Genomic DNA, 12766 nt, shown 5'->3' on the forward strand with positions numbered 1-12766 from the left:
TTTAAATAAGGGATACAACAACTAAATTGTAAGAGGGCTCAAGTTTCAAATTAAGAACCTGCTGCAACAAAGTAGAACAACAACAACAACAAAAAGAATAACCAAACCACATTGGTGGGGATAACTGGGGGGGTCAACATACCTGGGACATCCGGATATGGCTAGGAACAAAGAAGAAGGGTGGGTACTACCAGTATCAGCCATTTGGTGCATGCCACCATGGTCGTCAGTGGAGCAGCTTTCAATATTGATGCACCCAATAGCCATCACTGCTTTGGACCTTCCGGAGATGAAGACACTGTTGTGCTACCTTGGGATTAGGGACACTACCTATCCCAACTATGTGAACATCCCACAGCTGGGAGCCACAGCTGCTCCATGCATGCTTACACCTCAGACACTCTAAACACAGCAAGCTAAGCTGCATCTAGAACCTCAGTGTCACTGTCCCTCTACACATGCCTGTCCTCCAGACCACAGCTCCTGGGCCACTGCAGGCACCCAATCATTAAACACCAGAACTACTGTTGCTGTGGGCTAGCATGTGTCCTGAGATTGGCTGCTCTGTGAGAGCCTACACTGTGGACACCAGAGCCACCACTGAAGCAGGCAGGTCTATGCCCTCTTCCTTGAATAGTGGCAGCTTTGCAGAGCCTGAGCTCTGTACCCTGCCTGTGTGTACTCCACAAGCACCCAGACCAATGACACTTGGAGCCACTGCCTCAATGGGAGTATTTGCACCCTGGACCCTGGCTCCCTGGCTGCTCTACAAATACATGTGCCTTGCACACAGTTACTAATACAGCAGTGGAGGCACCAGAACTCCAGACACCAGTGCTGTCACCACCCCCAAAACTGGAGACATAGTCATTGTATGCATGATAGCACTCTAGACTGTGGCTCCATGGCTGCTCCACAGGTGCTGTACATCAGACACTGATGGCACCCCCACTGCAAGTATGCTCATGAGCCAGACCCAGTCAGTGCCAAGAGGGATTCCCTTGGTCATGACTTGCATTAAGAAGAAAAAGAGTTCAGGAGAATCATAGTAGCCTTAGCCACAGAAGACCCCAACAGCCCTCACTACAGCTGTGGGCACCCATAGCTTGGCCACTGAAAAACCCTGCAATTCTTGTCAACACAGACCTCAGCTGACAAAGTTGCATGGATGCTATGTTGCTTTGCCCTCACTGGAGCCATGGCTGCTGCACCCTGCCCAACCCCATGCCCTCACAACTCACCTGTAGATAAAGGTCTTTCCCCACTGAAACTAGCCCATAAATTCTGGAAGGGGTGGCTACCCCCCTAAATGTGCGTACATCAATGCAAGGTAACAAGGAACATGAAAAATCAAGGAAACATGACATTTCCAAAGGAACACAATAATGTTCCAGTAACTGACTGCCTAGAAATGGAGATCTAAAAATTACCTGAAAAATAATTCAAAATATTTACATTAATAAACTTAGTAAGTTATCAGGGAACACAAATAGACAGCTTGATGATGTATGGATACAGGAAATCAATCCATGAACAAAACAAGAAGATCAAAAGTTAGCTATGAATCACTTAAAAACAAACTGAAATTGTAGGGCTTGAGAATACAATGAATGAAATGAAAGACTGCAATAGATACCTTCAGTAGCAGACTGGATGAAGAAGAAGAAAGAATCTGTAAACTCAAAGACAGGTCATTTGAAAATACTTAGAGGACACAAAAGAAAAAATAATTAAAATAAGTGAAGAAAGCTTATGATACTTAGTTCTGTCACCATTGAGAGAGCTAACTTTTGCATTACAAGATTTTCAGGAGGAAAGGGGAGAGAGAAAGGGACAGAGAACTTATTTTAAAAGGCTGAAAACTCCCCAAGTTGGGAGAAAGATATGAACATCTAGGTACATGAAACTGAAGTCTTCAATCAGGCTTAACCCAAAGACTTCCTCAAGACATAATATGATCAATGTATAACAATTAAAGTTCAAAAGAGGAGTTTAAAAGTAGCAAGAGGAAAGAGATTTCTCAACAGCCCATAAGGCCATCACTAGACTTTTCAGGAGAAGCCATCTTCCAGGAGAGATTGAGGTAATATATTTGAAGTACTGAAAGAGAGAGAGAGAGAGAAAGCCGCCTGTTAACCAAAAATACTTTAACTAGCAAAGCTGCTTTTCAGAAATGTGAGAGAGATAAACAGTTTCTCAGAAAAAAGCTGAGAGAGTTTATCATCACTAGACCAGCCTTACAAGAAATGCTACGTGGAGTTTTTTAAGCTGTAATGGAAGGATACCGATAAGTAACATGAAAACATATAAAAGTATAAAACTCACTGGTAAAAGTATGTATACAGTCAAATTCAGAAAACTGTAATAGTGTGTAAGTCACTTACATCTTTAGTATAAAGGTTAAAAGACAATATTGTTAAAAATAAGTATAGCTAAAATAATTTTTAATGGATACAGAATATTAAAAGATATAAATTGTGGCATAAAAACCATAAATTGTGGTGAGGGAGAATAAAAGTGTAGGTTTTTATGCAGTCAAAGTGAAGTTGTTACCAGCTAAAAATAGACTGTTAAAACTATAAGATGCTAGTTTAAGTTTTATTGTAACCGCAAAGGAAAAACTCTATATTAGATGCACAAAAAAGAAAGGAATGAAAGCACATCACTGGAAACAATTACTTAATCAAAAAGAAAAAATAATAGTAGAAGAAAAGAAAATGTTCTACAAAACAGCTAAAAAACAAATCCACAAAATGACAATAGGAAGATCTTACTATAAATAATTACTTTGAATGTAAATGGTTAAATTTCACAATTAAAAGACATGAACTGACTGAATAAATTTTTTTAGAAAGAAACCCCAAACACTCTACCAAAACACTATTAAAACTGAAAAAACAATCAGTGAAGTTGCAGGATACAAAATCAGCATACAAAAATTAATGGTACTTTTATATGCTTACCAAAAACTGTCTGAAAAAGAAATCAAGAAAACAATCTCAGTTATAACAGTGTCAAAAAGAATAAATTACTTAGGAATAAATTTGATCAAGGAGCTGAAAAATCTGTACACTGAAAACCATAACATAATTGGAAAAAAAGAACCATAATTGGGGGAAAAAAAAAGTCGTCAAATTGCCTCTGTTTGCAAATCACAATATCTTACATGTAGAAACCCAAACACTGCACCAAAATACTGTCGGAACTGTTAAAAAAAAAAAAAAAAATCAGTGAAGTTGCAGGATACAAATTTGGCTTACAAAAATTAGTAGTACTTTTATATGCTTATAAAAAACTATCTGAAAAAGAAATCAAGAAAACAATCTCAGTTATAACAGTAACAAAAAGAATAAATTATTTAGGAATAAATTTAATTAAGGAGCTGAAAAATCTGCACACTGAAAGCCATAACGGTGATGAAAAAAAATTGAAGATGCCACAAATAAATGGAAAGATATCCTTGTTCTTAGGTCAGAAGAATCAATATTTCCAAAATGTCCATACTACCCAAAGCAATCAACAGATTTAATGTAACCCCTATCAAAATTCCAATGGGATTTTTAACTGAATTAGACAATCTCAAAATTTGTATGGAACCACAAAAGAACTGCAATAGCTAAAGCAATCTTCAACAAGAACAAAGCTGGAAGCATCACACTGCCTGATTTAACATGATATTACACAGCTACAGTAATGAAAAGAGTATGGTACTGGCATAAAAACAGTGCGTAGATAATGGAATAGAACAGAAATCTCAGAAAGAAATCCATGTATATACAATTAACTAGTCTTTGAAAAGTTATCAAGAATATATAATAGGGAAAGGATACTCTCTTACATATATAGTGATGGAAAAACTGGATATCCACATGGAAAAAAATAAAACTGCATTCTGATCTTAATTAGACAAATCAACTGATCTTAATCAGCAAAATCAACTCCAAATAGATTAAAGATTTAAATGTAAGACCTAAAACGACAAAACTTGTGGAAGAGAGCAGGTGAAAAGCTCCAAGACATTGGCCTTGGCAATGATTTTTGGGGGGGTATAACCCCAAAGACATATGCCAAAAAAGCAAAATTAAACAAGTGAGACTACATTAAACTATAAAGTTTTTGCACAGCAACACAACAATCAACAAAATGAAAAGGCAAACCACAGAATGAGAGAAAATATTTGCAAACCTTATATTCAATAATGGGTTAATGCGTAAAGTCTATAGAACTCATAGAACTTAATAGCAAAAAACAGATAACCCAGTTCAAAAGTGGGCAAAAGACCTGAATAGACATTTTTTCAAAAAAGACATACAAATGGCCAAGAAGTATATGAAAAGGTGCTCAACATCATTAATCATCAGAGAACTGCACATCAAAACTGCATTGACATATCACCTCACATCAGTAAGAATAACCATTATCAAAAAGACAAGAGATAATCAGTGTTGGTAAACTGTGGAAAAGGGAACCCTTATACATGGTTGGTGGGAATGTGATTTGGTAAAGACATAATGGAATACAATATAGATGTTCTTCAAAAAAATTAAAACATAACTACCATATGATCCAGTAATCCTACTTCTGGGCATATATAAAAAAAATGAAATCAGTTAAGAAATTTCTGTACCCCCATAATAATTGCAGCACTATTCACAATGGCCAAGATACAGAAACAAAGTAAGTGTTTATTGATTGATGGATGGATAAAGACATTGTGATACACACACACACACACACACACACGAATATTATTCAGACATAAAAAGGAAGGAAATACTGCCATTTGTAATAACATAGATAAACCTGAAGGACATTATGCTAAGTGAAATAAGTCAAACACAGAAAGAAACATACTGTACGATCTCATTTGTATGTGTAATCTATAAAGTGGAATTCAGAGAAACAGAGGTAGAAACAGTCAATTGAATTAACTTTGACTTGAGGCTGCCTGTGTACCTAAGTTAGTAGATAAACAAATCAAAACCTAAGTTAGGAGTATAACTGTTAGCTGGGGTTCACCCAATCACAAGCAGCCAACTCATCACACCATGCCCAAAAAGGCAAATGCCTAGCTGTAGCCAATCAGATGATTTTTCTTCTTCTGTGTCTGGCATATAAAAGCTTACTGCGCACACTCCTGGGTGGAGCTTTCTGACCCTTTCCTGGTTCTGAGTGCTGCCAAATTTGTAAATCATTTTTTGCTCAAATAAAGTCTTCTAAATTTAGTTTGTTTAAAGTTAGTTTTTGTTTGTTTGTTTTTTAGTGATTACTAGGAGTCATGGGTAGGGGAAATGGGGAGATGTTGGTAAAAGGTTACTAACTTGTAGTTATAAGGTGAATAAGTTCTGGAAACCTAATGTACAGTGTGAAAGAAAAATAAATCTCAGGTCCCCAAAATCACTAAGCCACAGTGATTTGGGCTTACAACAGGATGGCGACTGTTGGTATACTTGAAATTTACTAAGAGAATAGATCTTAAGTATTCTCACCACATACAAAAACATTAACTATGTGTCATAGATATGTTAATTAGTTTGATTGTGGTAATCATTTCACTATATGTATTTTTAAAATCATGTTGTACAACTTGAATATATATAATTCCTGTTTGTCAATTATACTTCAATAAAGCTAGGGAAAAATAAAATACTTAAAAATAAATGTAATAGAAGTACAAAATTTATACTACAAGAAAACCATCAATATATTTACAGAAATCAAAGAACTAAATAAATGAAAAGATGTTCTATTTTTATGGATCAGAAGACAATATTATTAAGATGGCAATATATCAAAATTGGTCTACAGATTCAATGCAGTTCTATCAAAATCCCAGCTGACTGCTTTGCAGGAACTGACAAGATGATATTAAAATTATATGGAAATTCAGGGAACTACAAAAGTTACAACACTTTTGACAAAGAACAGAGTTTGAGGAACTACATTTCCTCATGGCAAAACGTACTACAAAGCTGCAATAATCAATACAGAGTGATACTGACATAAAGATAGACATACAGATCAGTAGAATAGAGAGGCTAGAAATAAAAGTTTATAATTATGGTCAGTTAAATTTCAAAAATACTGCCAAGGCAATTCAATTAGGGAAAGAAAAATCTTTTCAAGAAATTGTACACAACTCAACAGCAATAAAACAAACAACCTAATTCAAAACTGGACAAAGGACCTGAATAGACATCTTTCCAAAGAAGACATACAAATGACCAACATGTATATGAGATGGTGCTGAATGTAATCAGAAAAATGCAAATCAAAATCGCAATGACATGTTGCCTTGCACCTGTCAGAGTGGTTATTATCAAAAAGGTAAGAGGTAATAAGTGTTAATGAGGGTGTGAGGAAAGGGAATCCTTATACATGGTTGGTGGGAGTGTAAATTGGTACCAGTGTTATAGAAAACAGTATGGTCTTTCCTCAAAAAATTAAAATGGCCTTTCCTTAAAAAATTAAAAACAGAACTGCCAGTATATGATCCAGCAGTTTTACTTCTGGGCATGTATCCAAAGAAAATGAAATCAATATCTCAAAGAAATATTTGCACCCCTATGTTTATCACAGTATTATTTCCTGAAAATAATTAAAGGGTCTGTCAATTGATGAATGGGTAAAAAAAATGTGTTTTACTCTGTTTTATGGTGCTGTAACACAATATCACAGACTGGGTAATTTATAATGAACAGAAATGTATTTTCTCTGAGTTCAGGAGGCTATGGATCCAAGATCAAGGCATTGGCTACTGGTGAGAACCTTCTTGCTGCATCATCACATGACTGAAGGTAGAAGGGCAAGTACAGAGAACACACTCCCGAAAGCCCTTTTATAAAGGCATTAAACCCACCCCCAGGGGTGGAACCCTCATGATCTAATCACCTCTTAAAGGTCTCACCTCCTAATAATATTACAATGGCAATTAAATTTCAACATGCAGCTGGGTGTGGTGCCTTACTCCTATAATCCCAGCATTTTGGGAGGCTGAGGTGGGAGGATTGCTTGAGTCTAGGAGTTCAAGACCAGCCTGGGCGACATAGTGAGACCCCATCTCTGAAGTATATATATATATACTTCAACCCATGTTGAAATATAAATGGTTTGAAACAACATGGGTTTTGGAGGGGACAAAAATTCAAACCATAGCAATGTGGTGTGTATGTATACACACACACACACACACACACACACAAAATGGAATAATAGTCACAGAAAAAGGAAATACTGACATTTGCAACAACATGGGTGAAGCTGGGGGATATTATACTAAGTGAAATAAGCCAGATAGAGAAAGACAAATATTATATAATCTCATATTTGCAATCTAAAACAAGTGAAACTCATAGAAGCAGAGGCAGAATGGCAGTTAGCAGGGGTTTGAGTAGGAAAAATGGGGAGATGTTGGTCAAAGGGTGCAAACTCTCAGTTATATGATGAGCAAGTTCTAGAAATCTAATGTTCACTATGGGCAGTAATGGATTTGTTAATTTGATTGCAATCATAATCACACAATGTATATGTGTATTAAATCATCACAATGTATGCCAAGAATAACTTTGTTAATTAAATGTTTTTAAAAATGAAATGGCCAATGCTTTTTTAAAAAAGAAATTGTGTTGATGTAACTGTATATCCACAGGCAAAAGAATGAAGTTTGACCCTACCTCATATCATATACATAAATTATTTAACATAGACCAAAGACCTAAATATAAATGCTAAAACTATACAACTTACAAACAAAAATGTATGCAAAAACCTTCATGACCTCGGATTAAGCAATATGTTTTTAAATATGACACCAAAACACAAGTAACAATAAATCAAACAGACAAATTGGATATCAACAAAGTTTAAAACTCTGTGTTCCAAAGAACACAATCAAAAAAGTAAAAATACTACCCTCAGGCTAGGAGAAAGTATATATAAATCTTATATGTGAGAAAGAATTAGTATATAGTACACATAAAAAACTCTTTCAAGTCAAAAATTAAAAGACAAATAATACAAGTAAAACATGAACAAAGGGCTGAATAGATACTTCTCCACAAGAGATATAAAGATGGCTAACAAGAATATGAAAAGATGATTGGCACTATTAATACAGAGAAATGCAAATTAAACCACAATGATATACCACTGCACAGTCACTGAAATAGCTAGAATAAATAAGACAGATATCAATAAGCAGTGGTGAGGATGTGGAGAAATTGGAACTCTTGGACACTGCTGGTAAGAATTTAAAATGCTGCAGCCTCTTAAAGTTCTGGAAGTTCCTCAAAGTTTGAATATAGAGTTACTATTTGACCTAGCAATTCCATTCCTAGATGTATACCCAAAAGAAATGAAAACAGATGTCCATGCAAAAATTTGTACATAATGTTCAAGCAGCATTATTCTCAGTGGCTGAAAAGTGGAAACAATACAAATGCCCATGAACAAATGAATGAATAAAATGTGGTCAATCTATGGAATGGAATATTTGACCATAAAAAGAAATGCAGTACTAATCAATGCGGCAACATTATGCCATGTGAAAGATGCCAATCACAAAAGACTATCCGTTATATTATTCCATTTATATGAAATGTGTATAAGAAATAAATTTGTAGCCGGGCGCGGTGGCTCACGCCTGTAATCCCAGCACTTTGGGAGGCCGAGATGAGCAGATCACGAGGTCAGGAGATCGAGACCATCCTGGCTAACACGGTGAAACCCTGTCTCTACTAAAAACACACAGAAAAAAATTAGCCGGACATGGTGGTGGGCACCTGTAGTCCCAGCTACTCGGGAGACTGAGGCAGGAGAATGGTGTGAACCCGGGAGGCAGAGCTTGCAGTGAGGCGAGATCGCACCACTGCACTCTAGCCTGGGTGACAGAGCGAGACTCTGTCGCAAAAAAAATTAAAAAATAAATAAAAATAGACAAATAAATGAATAAATTTGTAGGGACAGAAAGTAGATTAGTGGTTGCCCAGGACTGAGGAAATGTTGGAGGGAAATGGGGATGACTGGGAATAAATGTACATGGGTGATGAAAATGTTCTAAAAATAATTTTGGAGTGATGAACATGTTCTACAATTGATTGTGGTGATAGCTGCACTATGAATATGCTAAAAACCATTGAGTTTAACTGGTTGAATAATATATGAATTCTATCTTAATGAAACTGTTCTAATGAAAAGTGATGGCTCACTTGAAATAAAGTCAACATGCCAGAGCTACCATGGCAGATTGTGGAGAAAGAGACCAAAAGGCTCAGAGCAGTGAGCATGCTGGCATAGATAGACACACTCTAGGCCGGGCGCGGTGGCTCAAGCCTGTAATCCCAGCACTTTGGGAGGCCGAGACGGGCGGATCACGAGGTCAGGAGATCGAGACCATCCTGGCTAATACGGTGAAACCCCGTCTCTACTAAAAATACAAAAAAAAAACTAGCCGGGCGAGGGTGGCGGGCGCCTGTAGTCCCAGCTACTCGGGAGGCTGAGGCAGGAGAATGGCGTAAACCCGGGAGGCAGAGCTTGCAGTGAGCTGAGATCCGGCCACTGCACTCCAGCCTGGGCGACAGAGCAAGACTCCATCTCAAAAAAAAAAAAAAAAAAAAAAAAAAGACACACTCTATAAAACTGGATCATGCACTGTGTTTATTTGGAAGGGCCCAAAGGAAACGCTGTTTATCAGGCAACAATTAATGAGCAGGTGAATGGGGTATTAACCTAATTTTGTCCTTTATGGGCTGGAGCTGACTCTATGAGATGACATTGGAGAACTTGGTGCCCTAGCAACAATGGACGGTAGGATCCCAGAAAGCCAGAGGCCAGCTGGCAGCAAGGCAGAATCAAAATGGACAAAATTTCCGAAATAGTGAGTAATGTTAGAATTAAAGCCAGGAAATGCTGACTGCAAGGGATTTAGGGAAATTACTAAGACTATGGTGTTTCTAGTTGGGCAACTTATAAGACTGTTGTTTAATATTAGAATCAATAGATGAAAAATAGATAAGCTGAAGTCTGAGATTAATTGCTTCAATAGAAGTTTCAAATCCCTTGCCCAGTTTCCAGACATGAACCAGTTCTTAGATCCAGAATCCATTCATTGAAGGAGAGTCACGTCCCTGATGAAGTATCTGCAACACCATGACAAGTGTGTACAGTAGACACTCCCTACACCCTTCCCTAAAGGGATCAATGGCCACTTACTCAGGTATCAATACACTGATAAAGGGAAATGCCCAGATATTTTTAGGTCTATTGGATACAGGGTCCAATTTGACACTGATACTTGGGGAACCAAAGCACCTTCATGAACTTCCATTAGAGGAGAGGCACATGGGGAATGGAAAATAATTTCCCGTCTCAGGTCCACCCCTATCTCAGTTGATTCTCTGTGTCCACACATCCGCTTGGTGGTTATTTTTCTGGTTTCCAAATATGTAATTGATGGATTTATTTTGTACATTAGTTATTTCACTCACACATTCGTCATTTCACCTGTGGGGTAAAGGATTTGTTGTAAGAAAGGCCAAGTGGATGCACCTGAGAGAACTTCTAATATCAACCAAAATAGAAATTTTAAAATAATGTAGTATTAGAGGGGCAATGAAATAAACTAACGTCACTCAAAGACATAAAAGATGCAGGGGTTGTGGTTTCATCATCAACTATTGAATTCACCACTCCAGTTCTAGCAAAACTTGGATGGATGATAACAGATGACAGTGGATTAATGAAAATGTAACCTATAATTAGCCCCAACTTCAGTAGCTGTGCTGAATGTGATATGTTTAAAAAAAAAAAAAAAAAGCAGATTTGTAGTTTTGGTATATTATATAAGGCTATTGATCTGCCTAAATGCATTCTTTTAAATACCTATAAAAAGGAGGGCCAGAAGTGAGTTATATTCACAGAGGACAAATAATAATACATTTAAAAATATATTTTATTTTTTATTTTCAATTTTTGTGGGTACATAATAGCTGCATATATTTATGGAGTACATGAGATGTTTTGATACAGGCATGCAATGTGAAATCAGCACATCATGGAGAATGGGGTATCAAGCATTTATCCTTTGAGTTACAGACAATTCAATTACACTATTTTAAAATGTGCAATTATATTGACTATATTCCCCCTGTTGTGCTATCAAATAGTAGGTCTTATTCTTCTAATTTTTTTTTCATCCATTAACCATCCCCTCCTTCCCTTCAGCCCCCAACTACCATTCCCAGCCCCTCTGGTAACTATTCTTCTACTCTTTATGTCCATTAGTTCAATTTTTTTTGTTGTTGTTTGAGACAGAGTTTCGCTCTTGTTGCCAAGGCTGGAGTGCAGTGGCGCAATCTCACAATAACTCACCACTGTCATGAGAACAGCACCCAGGGGGATGGTGTTAAATCAAGAGAAGCCATCCCCATGATCCAATCATCTTCCACCAGGCCCCACCTCCAACATTTAGGATTACAATTGAACATGGGATTTTGGTGGAGATGCAGATCCAAACCATAGTATTCCACCTCTGGCGTCTCCCAAATCTCATGTCTTCTCATACTGCAAAATACAGTCATGCCTTCCCAACAGTCCCTCAAAGTCTTAACTCATTTCAGCATTAATTCAAAAGTCCAAAGTCTCCCCTGAGACAAGGCAAGTCTCTCCCACCTGTGAGCTTATAAAATAAAAATGTAGTTAGTTACTTCCAACATACATTGGGGGTACAGGAGTTGGGTAAATACTCCCCTTCCAAAAGTGAGAAATTGGCCAAAAGAAAGGGGCTACAGGACCCATGCAAGTCTGAAACCCAGAAGGGTAGTCATTAGATCTTAAAGCTTCAGAATAGTCTCCTTTGACTCCATATCTCACATCCAGGGCACATTGGTGCAAGGGGTGGACTCCCAAGGCCTTGGGCAGCTCAGCCTCTGGGACTTTGCAGGGTAGAGCCACTGTTGCTGTTTTCATGGGCTGGCATTGAGTGCCTGTGGCTTTTCCAGGTGTATAGTGCAAGCTGTCATTGGCAGATCTACCATCCTGGGATCCGGAGGACAATGGCCCTCTTCTCACAGCTCCACTAGGCAGTACACTAGAGGGGATTTCTATGTGAGAACTTCAACCCCAAATTTCCCCTCCACACTGCCCTAGTAGAGGTTCTCCAAGAGGGCTCTGCCCTTGCAGCTGGCTTCTGCCTGGACATCCAGGCTTTCCCACACATACTCTGAAATCTAGGTGGAAGCTCCCAAGCCTCAATTCTTTGCACCCTGCGCACCTACAGGCTTAATTTAACACCACATAGAGCCACCAAGGCTTACAGCTTGCACCCTTTGGAGCAGCAGCCTGAGCTGTATGTGGGGCCCTTTGAGCTGAAGCTGGAGCTGAGCAGCTGGGATTTGGAGAGCGTTTCCTGAGGCTATGCAGGGCAGCAGGACCCTGAGCCTGGCCCAGGAAACCATTCTTCCCTCCTAGGCCTTTGGGTCTGTGATGGGAGAGGCTGCCCCCGAGGTATTTGAAATTCCTTCAAGTTGTTTTTCCCTTTTTCTTGGCTATCAACATTTTGCTCCTTGTTACTTGCAGTTTTCTGCAGCTAGCTTGAATTCCTCTCTAGAAAATGGGTTTTTCTTTCTATAACATGGCCAGGCTGCAAATTCTCCAAACTTTTACATTCTGCTTCCCTTTTAAATATAACTTCCAGTTTCTGGTCATATCTTTACTCACAAATATTAGCATAGGCTACCAGAAGCAGCCAGGCCACTTCTTGAATGCTTTG

The 12766-nt window shown here is 38.0% G+C and overlaps 2 protein-coding genes across 2 annotated transcripts in view; both read left to right on the plus strand.

The window, feature by feature from the left end:
* LOC126953098 (popy class I histocompatibility antigen, alpha chain E) overlaps positions 1-12766 on the plus strand; it is a 221050-nt gene that overhangs the window by 12111 nt on the left and 196173 nt on the right. The window lies entirely within an intron of this gene.
* Positions 1-12766, plus strand: part of RPP21 (ribonuclease P/MRP subunit p21) — a 97388-nt gene that overhangs the window by 11972 nt on the left and 72650 nt on the right. The gene's annotated exons all lie outside the window — the stretch shown is intronic.

The sequence above is a fragment of the Macaca thibetana genome, chromosome 4 (assembly GCF_024542745.1).
Source record: "Macaca thibetana thibetana isolate TM-01 chromosome 4, ASM2454274v1, whole genome shotgun sequence".
Taxonomy (NCBI): Eukaryota; Metazoa; Chordata; class Mammalia; order Primates; family Cercopithecidae; genus Macaca; species Macaca thibetana.